General features: G+C 37.5%; 1 pseudogene across 1 annotated transcript; it reads left to right on the top strand.

The window, feature by feature from the left end:
* Positions 1-369: 369 nt before the first annotated feature.
* Positions 370-16,475, top strand: LOC146449956 (DELTA-thalatoxin-Avl2a-like; annotated as a pseudogene). Its single transcript, XR_014860453.1, has 3 exons — positions 370-397; positions 5,387-5,433; positions 14,773-16,475. The product of XR_014860453.1 is annotated as a DELTA-thalatoxin-Avl2a-like (transcript).
* The last annotated feature ends 3,207 nt before the right edge of the window (positions 16,476-19,682 follow it).

The raw sequence follows: 19,682 nt of genomic DNA, 5'->3' as shown, positions 1-19,682 counted from the left end.
TAATGTATATCATCGCTTGGGAGGCAACCCTTCCATGAAACCATTTAAACACTGCACGAAATTGCTTTAGCTCTTTTCAACTTCTTATTTCTGCAGCAAAAACTGAAACAAAATAAAGGCTGGATAAATTTTATTGGGATTACATGTATATTTGGTGGCATTTGGCAATATCATGTGGAAATAAGAAAATTTGAATGGAATGCGCTTTTGTTTAGAACTAAGTTTTTCCACGACATGGTATCATGGCGTAATCGCTTTAAAACTGTATTAACCACATGCTAACTAAACACGCTGAGGTTAGAATTTTAAATGAGGTCAGATATAATTTTCAGAAAAAATGCCATTCTTTCAGATCATCGCAAGGAACGGACCAAGAGACATCAGAGGTACATCGGAGGTTAGTATAAAACCAGTCATTTCACACTCAAAAGCTGTTTTTCTCTATTTTTTTTATTCCAAAACAGTAATGGTCTTTTTTTTTAAAGAAAGGGTGATTCCAATTAACCACTGTTAAATCTCAAGGGCAACGCTCTTATCTAGCTTTCTCGTGCTCAAAGTCGCTGAGAGAACAGACAAAAGAATGTCAGATTTAGTTTCTTTGTATCAGATATTCTCTCTTGCTAACTTTCATTTACGAATTTAGTTTTTCAATAAAAGGATATTTTTGAGGTCATACATGATTAAATATCGATCTAAGTAAAACTAAAAATGTTAAAATTTTTCGATAGTTCGAAAACGAAAAAAAGTCGTAAAGTTAAATGACTTGAAGATGGTTTGGTTTATTTGCTTGATATATTGTTCAATTCAAATAAAAATATTTTAACCTAGTCTGGTCCCATCCGGTGAAAAAATTGACTCAAATGGGAATTTGCCGCAAAGCAAATGAATCTTGCATTACTAAGTCCAAGAGAAAATAAACGTATGTCCCAGACTAAGGATGGATAATCTTTCAATATGATAGTCTTGCGTTACTTTTTATCTATGAAGTACTCTTACCAATTCCTCATTTGTTTAGACCAAATTTCTTTCAATGCGCCGACTTTTTTTTTTTAATTTTCTGTTGTGGGAAACAACGCAGCTCAGGTCGCTAGCAATAAATACTTCGAAAAAGAAACGCAATGACCGATAAACTCAGTGCAACGAGAGAAGCATTCCGCGTAGTCATTAACCGTTATGGCAACGAAAAAACCATGGAAAAATTAAAATTTACATCAGGTGGTAGGAGCTAAAAGTTCCTTCTCATAAGCAATAATCTATTTATCAATTTTTTTTAACAATGCATCTTCAAGTTAAAGTTTTCAATTTTTGACTCAGGTAACCGGGAAGTTTCAATTCAAGTGTGTGATGTCTCTGAAACCCTGATGCGGCCGCTAACATTTGTTTCAGGCAACCACTACTAACATCGCTTAAAGAGATGTTTGATATAATTGAAACAATTCGGATATAGAAAATTGTTATGTCCTTGCTTATACTCGTATTGCATGATTCAGAAAGGTAATAATCTTATAGAGGTAAGCTTGCTCCAAAGCAACGAGAAGGTTTTGAAGACGGCGTAAAATTGTTTTGACGGAGCTTCAGTTATAACAATCTTGAAACATTGCATGTTGATTTTTGGTCAGTGAGACAAACGAAACTTAGCAAATTTTACGACTCTATTACCCAATCGGGAGATCTCAATCAAGTGCCCAAACATTGCTTAAGACATAAAAGCCTCAAAGAAAGTTGGTATTTCGTAATTCAATATCCTCTACTAGGATTTTTAGTACCAGTAAAACAGACCATTAAGAAATGACATAACGATAAGCGATCCCTTTTCTCTGCACACAGATTGCCACATGCTAACTAAACACCCTGAGGTTAAAATTTTAAATTAAGGAAACACACAATTTTCAAGAAAAACACTATTTTGTTCAAATCAGCGCGAGGAACGGACCAAGAGACGTTAGAGGTACATCAGAAACATTTCGTGTTGATTTTTAGTCGGTGGGACAAACGAAAGTTAGTCAATTGTACGACGCTATTACCGAATCGTGAGATCTCAAACAAGTGCCCGAACATTGCTTAAGGCGGGGGTACACCTGAAAGCATGTTTCACGCCGCTTAAAATCGGTCAAATGGAAATATCTTGTTCGCATTTCAAGCAATACCAAAACCTTCCACTCATTACACAAAACAATGTTTTGGGGTGTTTTATGAATTTCTGGGTGAATTTTAGGTATATTTGGAACGAAAATATTTTTTTTTTGTAGGATTGGTAAAATTAAGAGAATAAGAAATGTTGAAGATTTAGGGATGTTTTAAGATTAGAATTTGTAGTTAATAATTAATAGACGGACACCAAGTTAGTCCACTAGAAACCTGGGGTGCTCTTGCGTGGGTATCAACTGTCTGTTAGTGTTTCAAAAATCATTTTCTTTCTTCTATCCATTCTTAAAACCTCTTCGAATCTCACTCAAGTTCAGGTAGAGTCCCGCCTTAAGACACAAAAGCCTGGAAAAAAAGTTGGTATTTCTTAAGTCAATATCTTCTATTAGGAATTCTAGTACCAGTAAAACAGACCATTAAGAAATGACATCATGATAGGCGATCCATTTTTTCTGCACACACATTGCCCACATGCTAACTAAACATCCCGAGGTTAAAATTTTAAGTTAAGGTAACACACAATTTTCAAGAAAAATACTATTTTGTTCAAATCAGCGCGAGGAACAGACCAGGAGACATTAGAGGTACATCAGAAACATTTCATGTTGATTTTTGGTCATTGGGACAAACGAAAATTAGTCAATTGTTCGACTCTATTACCGAATCGTGAGATCTCAAACAAGTGCCCGAACATTGCTTAAGGCGGGGGTACACCTGAAAGCATGTTTCACGCCGCTTAAAATCGGTCAAAAGGAAATATCTTGTTCGCATTTCAAGCAAAACCAAAACCTTCCACTCATTACACAAAACAATGTTTTGGGGTGTTTTATGAATTTCTGGGTGAATTTTAGGTATATTTGGAACGAAAATATTTCTTCTTGTAGGATTGGTAAAATTAAGAGAATAAGAAATGTTGAAGATTTAGGGATGTTTTAAAATTAGAATTTGTAGTTAATAATTAATAGACGGACACCAAGTTAGTCCACTAGAAACCTGGGGTGCCCTTGCGTGGGTATCAACTGTCTGTTAGTGTTTCAAAAATAATTTTTTTCTTCTATCCATTCTTAAAACCTTTTCGAATCTCACTCAAATTCAGGTAGAGTCCCGCCTTAAGACACAAAAGCCTGGAAAAAAAGTTGGTATTTCTTAAGTCAATATCTTCTATTAGAAATTCTAGTACCAGTAAAACAGACCATTAAGAAATGACATAATGATGGGCGATCCATTTTTTCTGCACACACATTGCCCACATGCTAACTAAGCATCCCGAGGTTAAAATTTTAAGTTAAGGTAACACACAATTTTCAAGAAAAATACTATTTTGTTCAAATCAGCGCGAGGAACAGACCAGGAGACATTAGAGGTACATCAGAAACATTTCATGTTGATTTTTGGTCATTGGGACAAACGAAAATTAGTCAATTGTTCGACTCTATTACCGAATCGTGAGATCTCAAACAAGTGCCCGAACATTGCTTAAGGCGGGGGTACACCTGAAAGCATGTTTCACGCCGCTTAAAATCGGTCAAAAGGAAATATCTTGTTCGCATTTCAAGCAAAACCAAAACCTTCCACTCATTACACAAAACAATGTTTTGGGGTGTTTTATGAATTTCTGGGTGAATTTTAGGTATATTTGGAACGAAAATATTTTTTCTTGTAGGATTGGTAAAATTAAGAGAATAAGAAATGTTGAAGATTTAGGGATGTTTTAAAATTAGAATTTGTAGTTAATAATTAATAGACGGACACCAAGTTAGTCCACTAGAAACCTGGGGTGCCCTTGCGTGGGTATCAACTGTCTGTTAGTGTTTCAAAAATCATTTTTTTCGTCTATCCATTCTTAAAACCTCTTCGAATCTCACTCAAATTCAGGTAGAGTCCCGCCTTAAGACACAAGAGCCTGGAAAAAAAGTTGGTATTTCTTAAGTCAATATCTTCTATTAGAAATTCTAGTACCAGTAAAACAGACCATTAAGAAATGACATAATGATGGGCGATCCATTTTTTCTGCACACACATTGCCCACATGCTAACTAAGCATCCCGAGGTTAAAATTTTAAGTTAAAGTAACACACAATTTTCAAGAAAAATACTATTTTGTTCAAATCAGCGCGAGGAACGGACCAGGAGACATTAGAGGTACATCAGAAACATTTCATGTTAATTTTTGGTCATTGGGACGAACGAAAATTAGTCAATTGTTCGACTCTATTACCGAATCGTGAGATCTCAAACAAGTGCCCGAACATTGCTTAAGGCGGGGGTACACCTGAAAGCATATTTCACGCCGCTTAAAATCGGTCAAATGGAAATATCTTGTTTGCATTTCAAGCAATATCAAAACCTTCCACTCATTACACAAAACAATGTTTTGGGGTGTTTTATGAATTTCTGGGTGAATTTTAGGTATATTTGGAACGAAAATATTTTTTCTTGTAGGATTGGTAAAATTAAGAGAATAAGAAATGTTGAAGATCTAGGGATGTTTTAAAATTAGAATTTGTAGTTAATAATTAATAGACGGACACCAAGTTAGTCCACTAGAAACCTGGGGTGCTCTTGCGTGGGTATCAACTGTCTGTTAGTGTTTAAAAAATCATTTTCTTTCTTCTATCCATTCTTAAAACCTCTTCAAATCTCACTCAAATACAGGTAGAGCCCCACCTTAAGACATAACACCCTAAAAAAAAGTTGGTATTTCTTAAGTCTATATTATCTATTAGGAATTCTAGTACCAGTAAAACAGACCATTAAGAAATGACATAATGATGGGCGATCCATTTTTTCTGCACACCCATTGCCCACATGCTAACTAAACACCCCGAGGTTAAAATTTTAAGTTCAGGTTAGAAAAAAATTTCAAGAAAAATACTATTTTGCTCAGATCAGCGCGACGGGAACGGACCAAGACATATCAGAGGTACATCAGAAAAAATTCATGTTGATTTTTGGTCAGTGGGACAAACGAAAATTAGTCACTTGTACGACTCTATTACCGAAACATTAGATCTCAAACAAGTGCCCGCGTAAATGCCTCAAAGAAAGTTGGTAGTTGGTAAGTTGATATCTTCAATTAGGAATTCCAGTACCAGTATAACAGACCATTAAGGAATGACAAAGTGATGAGCGATCCCTTTTTTCTGCACACACATTGCCCACATGCTAACTAAACACCTCGAAGTTAAAATTTTAAGTTAAGGCTAGATACAATTTTCAAGAAAAATACTATTTTGTTCAGATCAGCGAGACGGGAACGGATCAAGAGACATCAGAGGTACATCAGAGGTTAGTATAAGGCTGGCCTGATCACACTCAAAACTTCCTTTTACTTCTTTTGGTTATTGTCTACAGTCTCAGTTTTTCTTTTATTAAAAAGAAATTGCGATTCTAACAAACCATCGTTAAATCCTTGGGTCAACGTTCTGACTTAGCTTTATCTCGTTCAATGTCGCTTAGAAAACATGTCTCCAGAAGTTAAAATGTTTTAAGAGCGCCTGTCTGTAAAAATCAGACAAATTGTAAATTTCGTGGCAAGGGTGGAAAGTTCAATTTCTTTCATATTTTAATATCAGATAGGCTGGGATATAATTAAAATCACTCGATAGTTTTTTTGGTGAAATATCCTTTTATTTCAAAGAAAAATGCAAATAACTTGGGCCAACGTTCTGACCTAGCTTTATCTCGTTCAATGTCGCTTAGAAAACATGTTTCCAGAAGTTAAAATGTTTTAAGTGCGCCTGTCTGTAAAAATCAGACAAATTGTAAATTTCGTGGCAAGGGTGGAAAGTTCAATTTCTTTCATATTTTAATATCAGATAGGCTGGGGTATAATTAAAATCACTCTATAATTTTTTGGTGAAATATCCTTTTATTTCAAAGAAAAATGCAAATAACGAAAATCCGTTAAAATCGTCATTTGAGGCGCTATGATGTTACACGGGTTTGAGAGCGTCTACCCTGCGAGCAGAGGCCCTTCAAAGAGCCTCTGCTCGTAGGGTAGAGAGCCTCGCGTACGAAAACAAATCATTTTACAGCATTTAGAACACTAAAATCTTTTTTTACAATCTTTAAATATCTGTTGGAAGGATTTTTGGAAATATTGCGTCGTTCTGTGTATGCGAAATAATTTAATTTCGAAGGCATACAATTCACTGCAGTCAAAGTACTTCGTTAATAAAATAAAATTTCACTATGTGCGAAACCTTCGAATCAATTAAGCTCCTGGTGGTTGAATGTTAGAGGAATGGTCTTTAGAGTCCCGTAAAAATTTCTTTAGGGAAAAGATTAAGAGCGACGTGAGAGCTTTTCAAAGTCCGTACTTAAGTACTTTAAGGCTTGGTTATTTGTTCTTCAAAGACCCCCAGCAAAGATTTTAAGGAACCTCTATTTTCTGTCGAGAAAAGCATTTACACTATAGGGGAAATTCATTCCATAAACTGCCTTACTTTCTTGAAGAAACAGAAGTCTTCCTAAGAGTCACGTGACATTCTTTCGTTGATGACGTCACCTAACTTGTTTTTGAAAAAGGGGAACATTTATACTCCAAAATTTTGAAAATGTTTGCCATTAAAATGTTTAGTATAACTGTGCCAACCTAATTCCGACCTTTAAGGTGGTACTTGTTATTTATCTTTTGAGATATTTGGACATTTATCATGTCACGTGACCCAATTTTCTTACTTGACCGTTACTCTTAAGATGTGGACATCATTAAAAGGCGGGATGATAAAGCCCTTAGAGGGGCTCATCGAGTAAGCAACAAATAAGATTGATATAATGTAGCTTTTTGTTCCCAATTTTTGAGTAAAGAGTTAAACCGTTATAAGTCATTTTCAGGTCACGTGACTAGAATCTGATACAGCAAATTTTGAAAAATTAATAAGGATACCGATAATAAACTGTTTGCCAAGTTTCACAGAGATCGGACAAATGCTTCCCCTCCAAATAAAAATGTGTATAACAATTGGGCTGGTCAAGCCTTAATACACTTGAGTCAGACATAATTTTTAGTCCGTGTACAGGTCTTGACCCATATTAGGTTAAGCACAGAGAAAAACATTTCGAAATGTTCTAACTTTATAATATGCTGTAAAAGACAGCTCCAGATGCCATTTTAGCACGATTCTCTGGTAGTTCGTTGCATAAGTTTGAGCCGGCTGTTTGTATTTAACGTGCGATGTAGTAGCTTGTAATCACCACGCAAACTGGTCGCATACAAATCTTTGATCAACTTTCGGTGCATTTTATCAATACTGCATCTTCTTCGACGGCTGAGTCATTTGTGAGTATTTCTTGGTTTACAGTGCACGAAAACATTACATCTGATCGCTGCTAGAATGAAAGAAAATGTCGGCGCCCTTTGTTCGTCACGCAATGCAATGTCCTGAACATTTTAGGGGGCTGGACGAGGGGGAAAATGCGAAATTCTTAATAACTGAACATGAACATCCTCAAGGAAACAACAATTAACAAAGTGATATCTTTAGTAATGTAATTTTTCCCTTGCTAAAATCCAGATATTAAGCAGAAAAACTAACGCAGAGAGATTTGGACGTTTCGATGACATCCTGTCATCATTATCAAGAAAATGAAGAGAATTTACATAAGTAAGTAGACAAAACTAAACTGCAAAAAATAGTCTAATGTTCTAAGCCAGTGAACCATCAAGTGACCTCACACAAAGGAAAACCAAAGTCAAGTGAATAATTTGACACGTGTTGAGTCTGATTGGATGTTAAGACTTGGTCTGTACTTCTTAATCAGGAGCATCTCGTATACTAGACAGAACGAGCTAGTCGATTCTACAATCTTATCTTTCATTAAATCCAAGCTAGCGAATGTTTCGAGTCTACCCCCTGTGGTGCCAGTTGAACAACCTGTGCGGATACTGCTGCCATTCAAAGGTCAAAAGTCTGCTGACGTCTGAAGAAAACAACTCAACAACCTTAGCAACAGAATCGGAACACCTCTACAGCCCATCTATACTAGTCGTAAACTGGGTGATGTACTTGGCGTAAAAAAAACAAAAGCCCTCTCTGATTGATCAACACAGTGTGGTCTACCAATTTTCATGTCCTCTGTGCGATGCAGAATACATAGGCCTCACAACTCGACACCTTTTTCAAAGAATTAAAGAACACTGTCGCAGTTCTTCATCCATTTGCAGACATCTTTAACAAGATCATGATACCAGCCAACAATTTCGCAGTTCTGAGGAAATGCCAAGGAAAGATGGACTGTCTGGTATACGAGATGCTCCTGATTACAAAATTCGAAATCACTACATGATTCGAAATTTCTCCGCGTTAGTTTTTTCTGCTTAAGTTAAAATCCAGATAATTTATTTATTCGCGAACTCATTTGCGCGCGCGGGCATGGTTGTTGGGAGCGTTGCCGTTGCCAGGTGGGGGGGTAAGGGATTTTTTTATTAAACGGTATCAGTGCTTACTGAATAAGATCACTACACATCCTTTAGCTAGTTCTTTCCATTTTAAATGCAATTGATCCTAGTATGAAACAAAAAATATCCCTCATTGCAGGCATCTGTTTGTTATACTATGTCATGGGCATGGGCAAGCTAGGACTAAAATGCTTGAAAGCTGCACTCGGTACTAGTCCTGGAACTAGTACATACTCTAGCATTGAAACACAAAACTGCAAAATTAAAAAAAAAAAAAAGAAAAAACAACGATTTATTTAAGGAATTTCGTCTTTCCTTGCTCGTGGGAGGCGCTTGGTGTAAAACCAGCCTGTAATAACCTATCTTCCTTCGAATTACTGTTATACCTTCACTTTCCTTGCTTAATTCATAAAGCAATCATCATGCCACATATTGGAAACAATGGTTTCGGCCTCAAATTTGATACGCTTTCTTCTCCTCCATTTATCTAATTTTTAAAACAAGTAAGCACCCCACACCGTCTCCCCCATCCCTCACAAAAAAAAAAAAAAAAGCATGTTACGATCCTTCAGTTAATGATAATAACCGGTGTTTATGTGGTGCTGGCGTGGGGTGGGGCTTCTGACAGAAGGGGTGCTCTCGGGACGGATGATGTTGTGGCCCATGCGCGTTACGTAACACGATAATTTCCTTCGGGTAGTATCCAGACACGTTTGGTGGCTTGTACCGCGTAGTTGTAGTGTTCTACGATCAACAAAGGCCTTAAAAGAGCTACAACCCTCCATTTTTAATGTAAAAAACTTGTCTTCAAACGGCGCGGCTTCAAACTTCAAATTAAGTATTGTTTGATTTAGACATCATAAATTTAAAAGTATTTAAAAAACAACACACCTTACGAAGTAACACGCAGATGAATGACCACTCAAAGCCACAGGAAACCCAAGCCTCCACTATCTCAGGAAAACAAACGAACGGCAATATTTTTCGTAGGGGTGCGTTCTTTCATTGCTATTTATCAGTCATTTATACGGAAAATGCGTCATTTGGGGTCATCTACGTGAAGGGAAAAAAGACCTTTCTCTTAGCTTTTTTTCGTTTCATACTTAGCTAGAGGATGTAGTCAGGGTCCCAAAAAGGGGGGGGGGGGGGGGGGGTTGGATTCCTGAAGCCCTGGAGCCCTAAAATTTCTGCTGTGGAGCCCGCAGCCTTATCGTTTTACTGACCTGAGCCCTGATCCTCTTTTGGCTGTGGTGTCCGAAGCCCAGCATTTTCAAGTTTGATCATTCGAGTTCCCAGATTTTTTTAATTCTTGATTACTGCCTTTGTGCGTGTTACAACAAAGTAAAAACAAAAAACGTGACAGATCATTTTGAGGATACAAATAATAATTGATGAAGATTAATAATTTCAATACTTAGCCAGTCCTTAGTAGTTTATATTGTTTATTGTTTATCTGATTCATGGCCCTTTCCATCCTAACTTTCGGGTCTTCACCAAGCAGGGTGCATAGACGAAATGACGTTAAATGGTTTAACCTTACACCAAATCCGCCTCGAATCCCAGTGTTTTATACCCTCACAAAACTTCACAAACCAACATTAGTCGGAAGACCTATCATATCTTGGTGTTATGGTCCAACACATCCGTATCCTCATTCGTAGACAAACTACTTCAGCCAATAGCACAAATACAGGACTCGTATCTTAAAGATACGACACATTTTATAAGGTTTATTAAAAGCACTAGGGTTCCTAGAAATGCATTTCTAGTCTCAATGGATGTCACTAGCCTTTAGACGAATATCCCACAGGAGAAAGGAATCACTATAGTATGCAACACATTTGGTGGACAAAATCCTCCCAGAAGTTAACTTCGCAGAAAGAAAGAACGCTCTTACACAAAAACAGAAAGCGCACAAGAAAATTCTACCCTTCGTGACCCAATTTCAACCATAACTGCCATGTTTGAAAAATATTCTACTGGACAAATGGCATTTAATACAAAACCAACCACTACTAAGAGAAATATGCATGGAACCTCCCTCGATCTCTTATAGAAAAGGGAACACAATGGGCACACAGTGGGACTCTGGCAGGTCTGTCAACCCCACTTTGAAATAATAGGAGATAATATAACTGGCTGCTTGGGTTTAAAAAAATTGATCGGAATTGATGACTTTTTTATTTGCGTATTTGATTTAGCGTTAAAAATAGAATAGTTACATATCAAGATTGTAAACCAGAGTGGAGCGCGGAGCCCTAAAGCACATGATGTGGAGCCCTAGAGCCCTAATTTTTTTGCCTTGGAGCCCTGGCGCCCTGGAGCCCTATAAAACCTCTTTGGGACCCTGGGTAGTGATATCCATCAATAAGTACTGATACTATTTTCGCAAAATGTAATATCCACCCTCCCTCGCCCCCCCCCCCCCCCCCCCCCATTCCTTTCCCCTCCCCGAACACTCTTAAGAAGAGCACGCGCAAACGAATTCGCGAATGAATGAATTATCTGGATTTTAGCAAGGAAGAAAGAACGTAATTAAAGGTATCACTATCTTAATTGTTGTTGTTGCCTTGGGTATACCTGTTCAGTAATCAAGGCCATGACGTTGTACTGCGTGACGAACAAACGGCTCCCTGCACTGCAAGATAGATTGAAGAAAGCGCCGACATATTTGTCATTCTAGCAGTGATCAGATGTTATATTTTCGTGCACTGTAAACCGAGCAATACTTCAAAAATGGCTAAGCCATCGAAGAAGATACAGCCTTGATGATGAAATGCGCCGAAAGTTGATCAAAGATTTGTATGCGACCAGTTTGCGTGGTGTACACCGGACGTTTAATACAAACAGCCGGCTCAAACTTATGCGACGAACGACCAGAGAATCGTGCTAAAATGGCATCTGGACCTGTCGTTTACAGCATATTATAAGGTTAGAACATTTCGAAATGTTTTCCTATGTGCTTATTTTTACCTAATATGGGTCAAGATATGTTCACGGACTAAAAATTATGTCTGACCCGCATCTTCAAAGTTCACCACGCGGGGTCAAATATTTACATTTTGTACGGAGTTTGAAAGCTCTCACGCCACTGTTAATCATTTGCCCATAGAAATTTTTACGGGACTCTATAGCCTATCCTTCTAACATTCAACCAACAGGATTGTAATCGATTTGAAGGTTTCGCACATGGTGAAAATTAATTTTATTCACGAAGTTTTTTTACTGCAGTGAATTGTGTGCCTTCAAAATTAAATTATTTCGCATACACAGAACGACGCAATATTTCCCAAAATCAATCCAACAGATATTCAAGGATTGTAAAAAAAAAATTAGTGTTTTAAAAGCGGTAGAATGATTTGTTTTTCGCACGCGAGGTTCTCCAACCTGTGTAATAATTTAGCGCCTAAAATGACGATTTTAACGGATTTTCGTTATTTGCATTTTTCTTTGAAATAAAAGGATATTTCACCAAAAAAACTTTACAGTAATTTTAGTCATATCCTAGCCTATATGACATTTAAATATGAAAGAAATCAAATTTTCCATCCTTGCCGCGATATGTTTGATTTTTACGGACAGGCGCTCTTAAAACCTTCTTAAAAGTGCTTTTTATCTCTTACTAATTCAATTTGAGTTAAGTTTCTAAAAAATATATTGATATTTGGGAGGTTATAGACGATGAAATGTCCGTCTAAGTGAAACCCTCAATGCCAAAATGCCATTCAATTTTTGATAGTTGATAGCTCTAAAACCAGGAAATCGGCGTGAAGTGTAATGACTTAATAGATAAATGATTTTTTAAGTGAAAATCAGAATGCTTACGGCAACAAGAGAATGACTTGTCTTATCGCTTATAGTTTGCTGCTCAATTCAGACGTAAATGTTTGAAACCTGTTTGGTTTTCTTCGGTGAAAAATAGGAGGTTGCAACAAAGCAATTTAATCTTGCATCCCCAGCTAGGGCTGAAATATCTATAAAATTAAATAATCTTCCCTTAGAAAGAACTTTTCATTAATAAAGTTCTCTTACTAGTGCTTCACTGTTTTAACCACATATCTCTCAATGGGACAAATTTAATTTTTCAATTGCTTATCTCAGCAAACAACGCAGCTGAGGTCGCAAGCAACAAATATTTTAAATAAGAAAACGCAACGATCGACAAAATTTCATTGCTACGTTAGTCAGTTATCGCGCACTGAGAAACAAACAAACAACTGTTTCCGAAGAGGCGTGAACAGAAGGCACGATAAACTACGTCAACGTAATGTTTGAAAATATGTTAATCTATAGGAAATATATCGTCAATATCCGTATATAAGTACCAGCAAGGATTGACAAAAAAATCATGTAGGCCATTAAGATGGGGTCTAGCACGTTTTGCTGCTTACAAATGGACCAACCGTTGTTCACGCTCCGTTAAGTTAGAGTCCTAAATGACCTCAAAACAAAGGTCTTTCATAACGATCAGAAACACAAATATTTTTGGTTTCGTATATATGTTCGTTTACACGTAAAAATCCTCGTGGATATCACAAACAACTGTAGGGAGTAACAGCAGGTATATCCTCCGGGGACATAAAAAGACCATTTTTTCACGGTTGCACTCAAATCTAATAAACAGTTTTTTGGAATATTATAATAGACTATCACAGCGACAATTTTAAAGCGAAACAGGACCTATCCTACAAAGAACTTGATTGTTTAAACTAGCTCAATTGTTCAGTGCCTTCCTCGTACTAAAAAATCAGATTTGGACTTTTATTACAGTTTATTGACGGTCAGTTTAGTGACACGGCAAGGGTATGTAAGCAAAGTTCTTTATTTAAGTGACAATCATTCTAGTGTTGAGTAGTACTAATTGGCGACACTAAATTAAGTTTCGCAATATATTTACGGACGAGACTAGGAAAGCAATACACTTCAAATTGGCAGGCTCAAAACAATCCTAAAACTTTGAAAATCGGATAGTAGTGGAAAAGTAACGTTTCTTAATTCCTGGTTTCTGAAAAATGAGATTAATATGTAAAGGCTTTGAACCAATTTCCAGTTTCCCACCACAGGTAAAATATAGAAAATCATGTGATTCAAGTTAGAAATTAACTATTAACAAAAGTAGCAGTAAGTCCTGAAGGGGCTAAACAACTTTATTAAAAGCCGTATCTAGTACTGAAAATATATTTAAAGTAGTCTCCGAAAACGTATCTCAGAATGTAACTTAGTGATATTCATGAAGCCTTCCTATTTAACTTCACGGTCCTTAAATTTTCGCGTAGATTCAGTAACCGAAAAAATTTAGTAAAAATTATCTCCCAACCGACTGAGAAGTCTTGTGAAACCGTCATCAATCGTCGGCATTTTCAATGTCAAAGTTTATCGCTATCGATCCGTCTTCCTTCCTAGAAGGTATTAAATTGCAACGTTATCGCTTTTTCTCAGAAAGAAATATCGTTTTGAAATATTGTCAAGCGAAATCGGTCTTTGTTACCGCGCAAGATTGCTTGAAATTATTAACTTATGTGTATTATTGGTGTTCCGAAAGTTCTCATAATTACACTTGGGAGTGCAATTTGATTACAATTTCAAAATATTGTCCAAATATTTCTTACGAAAAGAATACTCTTATCCTTGACGAACCCACTATGGAGAAGAGCCTTTCTTCGATTGATGAAATTCCTTTCCGTAAGTTCTAACGTGATCATACTGACCTTTCAAGCAACGTCTTATAGCAAAAATTGATTAGAAACAATTTTACAACTCATCAGTGCACAGAGGGCACGAAACTTGGAAATTGGTGAAGTCAAAATGAATTTTGTTTTTGGTAATGTCGGTAGAATGTTAGAGTTTACAAATTCAACAATAGGCCTTCTTCACAGGCGGGCAGACTGATGTCAAGTCAATTATAGTGGCTTGCGCAGCTGAGGGATGCAGCGAGACCTAGAGCGGAATGGGGCAAAAATATTTTCTCACAGTTTACGACGCCAAAACTTTTTATTGGCCGGCATACAATACCGCTAGCTAGGCAGGCTGTCAATTCAAGCTCCTTACTGTAGCAGGTAAAGTATCCGGTGGAGTATGAACCTTGTCCGGCAAAGCGTAGCCCACCACGCAGTCGTGGGAGGAGACTAGTATCTCCTGGGGAGGAGGTAATACGAATCCCCCTAGAAACGACTGCTTGGAAGGCATGTTACAGGAAAGCATCTGACACGTAATATTTTTAACAGGTTGTGCCCCACTGCCAGACCAAAGAGAAACAGGAATAACGTCAGCCATGGTTTATCCGTTGTTACTTATTATCTGCCTGACGGCCTCTTTCAGAGGAATAAGAGTAGAAAGCACGGACAGCAGTGACACGGAAGAGCTTGGAAAAGGAATCAATCTTCGGAAGACAAACTTATTGGGCGACTTCCAGGAAAACGAGGCGAAATTATTCGAGGCTTTGCCGGAAACCTGCTTTAAAAGGAAAAAGTTACACTACTCAGGTAGTAACTTTGATTACTACGCAAGCACCAAATCCTTTTACAAACATATGGCCGCCGCAGCTGGTTTGGAAGCCTCCCTCGAGTCTTCGTTTACTCTGGGCACTACTCTCAACAGTGTTATACAGAAGACAGAATCCAAGGAATCCGAAGTAAGTGGACTGGCCTTAAATGTCCGCGCCTTGACAGAAAAGATCTTAGTCAAAAAGGATTGTTTAGATAACGTTGAAACCTCCACATTAACCAAACGCCTTGTTAGGGACTTTGAAAAGCTACCATTGGCATTTGCACAGCCGTTTCTCGCGAATTCCTGGAAAGCATATAACGTCTTTTTGGAGACATACGGGTCCCATGTGATAACGTCTGTGACGCGTGGATCAAGCATCAAGCAGACGACATTTGCAGAAAGTTCTAAGTCGTTCAGTCAGAGGGATTTTCAAGTGAAGAGCTGCACTAAGCTAGCAGGTTCCATAAATAGTACCAAGATCGGGGTTGACGCATGTGCAAACGTCACCAAGAAGGAAGAGTCCAAGGCAAGCGACATGAACACTATAGACAAAACCGTCGTCAAAGGGGGTACCAAGGAAACCCGAAATAAGCTGACGAACAACAGGACCAAAGAACTGATTGAGAAACTTTTGAACGAAGCTGGTGAATCAGACGCATCTGTTGAACACACCTTCAGATCGATTTGGAACGTTTTGCAAAGCCGATTCGATGCTGGGTCAGAAAACTACATCCGAGCTATAAACCTGCAATACTATTACCTCGGCTTCTTGAATTATGGCTGCCGATTCCAAGAAAGTAGAGGGGTTCACTTACAGAAATTCGACTACACAAGGGGTTCATCCAAGGAATCTCCTGAATTCGAGTGCTCTCTGGCTGCAGAAGGCTGCCACCATCCCAACGACTGTGGATACAGATTTGGAATCTGGTGTGGCTGTAAAGGGAAATCTTGCGTTAAGTACAAATCGGAGAAACAAGACACAGGCAGCTCTAAGCTCACTGCATATGCAAACACCCAAGAAAATTTGAAATGGCATGGCTGCAATTGGAAAGTGCCTGGGTTTACATGCGACTGCTACAACAAGAATATTGGGTTTCGGAAACAGGTGTGGAGGATGCCTAGCAGAGATGCCGCGCAGAAAAAATGTTTCTCACCACATGAGTGGTGAGTCAGAGAATCCAGATGAAGATCTCGATCAAGGTTTATATCGAGATCTAGGCAGGGATGCGGAAGAAAATGGTGAAGAGTAATTTGATCTGAGTAGTAGTGAAATGATGTACGATTAAGGTGTACAAAACGTGATCTGCAACACAGTTATTGAATTTTCCAATTCAATTCAGTAACAATAATGAAGATAGTTAAAACACTAACTATTTAGTTAAACGAGTTAACTCAAGATTTATGTATGATAATTGAATCTTGAGATTAAAACAATAAGATGTGCGAATTTTGTTGTTCGAGTGGTCATTCCGAAACGTTACTCTTGCAACTATTCAATGGAACAATTCCTGGCCAGACAACTTTAAAGCCTTCATTAATTCTCTCAGCGCCTAAAAGTTGCTCTGTCAAAAAGTTTCCTTTATCTACATTTTTTCCTCTTCAAGTGTATCGCACATTATAATCCATCAAATATTTTTCGCTCGCGCGCAATTGGGCTAAACGGCTCACGTGACCGAATATACCCCAGCTAAAACTGGGGAATATCCGATGATATTCCCCAATTTCAAAAACTTCAAAGTGCGTCAAATTTGCAATTAAAATGAATGTCAAGATGGAGAAACGGTTTGCTTTGGTGACAGAAGAAGAGATAAACCTGCTGGGCGATAAACCAGTACCAGAAAACAACATACGCTCTGAACGTTTTTGACGGTAAGCTGTTCGTAAACGAAATGTTGAAATACTCAAGCTCGTATTTGCGACATTTTCTCTTGGTTTGAACTCTGTTTAACAGTTCTTGAATTAAAAATGTGGTAAAACTGAAAAATATGAAAGGCGAAAAGTTTTAGCCCATCTCATTTAAGAGTATTTATGGTGTTCTTTCAGTCTGGCGCAATTAGAATGCCATCAACAAGCTATTAAACGAGTTTTATTAATAAGTTTGAAGCTCGCTAACACGACGGCAAATACTACAGTTGTAATTCAATGAGAGCAATTCGTGCTGGCCTGGATTTAAGAAATATTATTATCGAAAACATAAATTTCATTACCATTACTGACAGATTTCAAACAGGTGAATGACGCTATCAATGCTCACCTGGTCGAGATTGTTTGCGAACATAAAATCTCGTCCACGAAACAAAAACCAGCCATGATACCCCGAGATGTCGAAATTCTCTACGAAGAGAAGCAGCTTGCCCTACTCTCCAGCAAGTTTAATCCTCAGTGATTGTTAACGACTTCGTTGCTGGCTCCATTCAATGTCAAGTTAGCAAAGAAAGCGCTTTGACGGAATCCGGCAAAAACAACCGGTGGCGTCGTATTCGACTGCAGATTCAGCTTCGATTTCTTCACAGGTCGTTTTCGGCTAGAGCTGCATGCTCTACTTTACAAAGACGCTGGGTCGGTACCTTAAATGTGTCTTATCTTTTAAACCCCATTCGCCAACTGGTGCTGTCATATCTCTTATTCAGCTCAAACATGGCCACCAAATTGACAGGAATAGCGCCAGGTATCGCATGATTTGTTGAGTTTAGCCTTAGAAAAGAATTTTTAGTATCACAGTAGTGCTAGGTTTAATGGTACACTCAGACATTTAACAACTTTCTTAAAGAAGCTTGACGAATTTAAGACTCAACTGAAATAACATCTCAAACGCTAATTCAATGTGTACATTATATCTTTTCTTCTCTTGTTCAACTTGTTATAAGTCTTCCAGTAGTTGAATTTAGTTTGCCAAGGGCTCCTCTTAAAGTATAGTTATCAACTCCTCTAGATATTACTAAACATATTGATATACACAAGAAGTAGAATAAAACAAATAAAATGTTCCACATGCACGTGTTCTATATAAAATAAAGTGTCATACAAAAGTAGCCGGAGTACGTCGGTGCTACATAAGAAATGCCGATGCTTATAACATATATTTGAAGTGAGCTAATATATTGAGAACTGCACAGAATAAAGTACACAATGGCAACTTAATACCCGTCAGCAAGTATCTTAACCTAACTCTGTTGGTAAATGATTTTCCTTTAAAAGATTACAAATTGTTCCCAAGGCGCTAAACGTTGTTATTCTATGATGTAATTAGTAGGGGCACTATATCCGATGCAGCGATTACTAACGATTGTGGGAATTTAAAAATAATTTTAACAAGCTACTTGTCAGGTAAGTCAAATTTCTTTGTAAATTTTGGCTAGCCGCTCAGTAACTAACCTTAAACCGAGTGAAATATAGCAGTGGGACAGCTACAGAGGTACGAAGAATTACTTGCTTGTTAGGTGGGACAAATTTTTTTTAATTATTGTCTCCGAAACTATGGCTCGGACAGCAATGAAGTTTGAGATAGCTCAACGAGCATTTCAAGGTATTAAAACCGTTGCAGTTTATCTAAATTTAAAGTATTCATTCCCTATCCTTTTCTCTGTAGCAATTGAGACGTGAAGTTAAATTTAAGTTTCTTAATACTTTAGCTATTTTCATCACCATTATGCTATCCTGGAAAGTTATGTGTGAAAACCAGTTTCCCATGATTTTAAACTAAAGTTGCTGTTATTTGGGCCAAATTGCAAAATGACATTCCTTGATATTTTGAATTGGCCGTAATGAATTCTGTTACTTGTGGAAACTACACCTTGGTTATCAGTTAAAATTCAATTACATGCATCAGGCTTCGCATAAACTGAGAATAATAAAGAAAACTATACTGAGGTAGGCAGCAATTGAGGCCATGGAAGATTAGGAAAACGAAATCTCTGTAAACTAGAATTGAACAGTCAATCCGTTCTCAGTATACTATTTGAAGATGGATGCAAGGCTTAAGACTCTAGTTAATTTAAACATTGTGAGCTCTTACTCCACAAGTTACAAAACAGCAATCCAATCTAGTGTTCGCTGTTAACAAAGCACAAACCGGCATGCGATACCTGGAGTTTTACTGAAAGACCCTGAGTTCAGCAAACAGCTGAGGAATTAAATTAAATGCTGCTGAAGTATATAAAAATAAATAATGTAAGTATCCGAGGCGCTAGACGATCAAGATAAAGGCGAACGACCAATACAATGAGACAAGTGAAATATTTAACTAGGTAAACTTGTTTTCGCTTTTCTTCGTGGCGACATTCCGTGAAACAATTACCAAGGAAAAACAGTTGTTTTCGCGGCTTCCTTTGTAACATAGGATGACTCTGTATTTGCATTCATAACGTGGTACATTTAGTTCTTCCATCACGATTCTCGTGGCTCGTACATGTAAATTGATAAGGTATTTTTTTCAGGTTTCATAATTAATGTCAAAGAGAACGGATGATTTCATTATGTATGTATTCGGAGCACAGTTCAAAGTGTGTATGTTAGTTTTATGCGGATCACCTAGACAATAGTTTCTTTCTAATGGCGGCTTTTTACTAATCGACAATGCCGAATTAAGAAATGTGCTAGAGAATGTGTGAAAAAAGCCTGTGTTATTTAATTATGTGAGTCACAAACT

The sequence above is a fragment of the Pavona decussata genome, unplaced genomic scaffold (genome assembly GCF_977016875.1).
Source record: "Pavona decussata unplaced genomic scaffold, jaPavDecu1.1 SCAFFOLD_543, whole genome shotgun sequence".
NCBI classification, from domain to species: domain Eukaryota; kingdom Metazoa; phylum Cnidaria; class Anthozoa; order Scleractinia; family Agariciidae; genus Pavona; species Pavona decussata.
The sequence above is the reverse complement of the archived record's forward strand: the minus strand, read 5'-3'. Positions and strand labels throughout refer to the sequence as shown.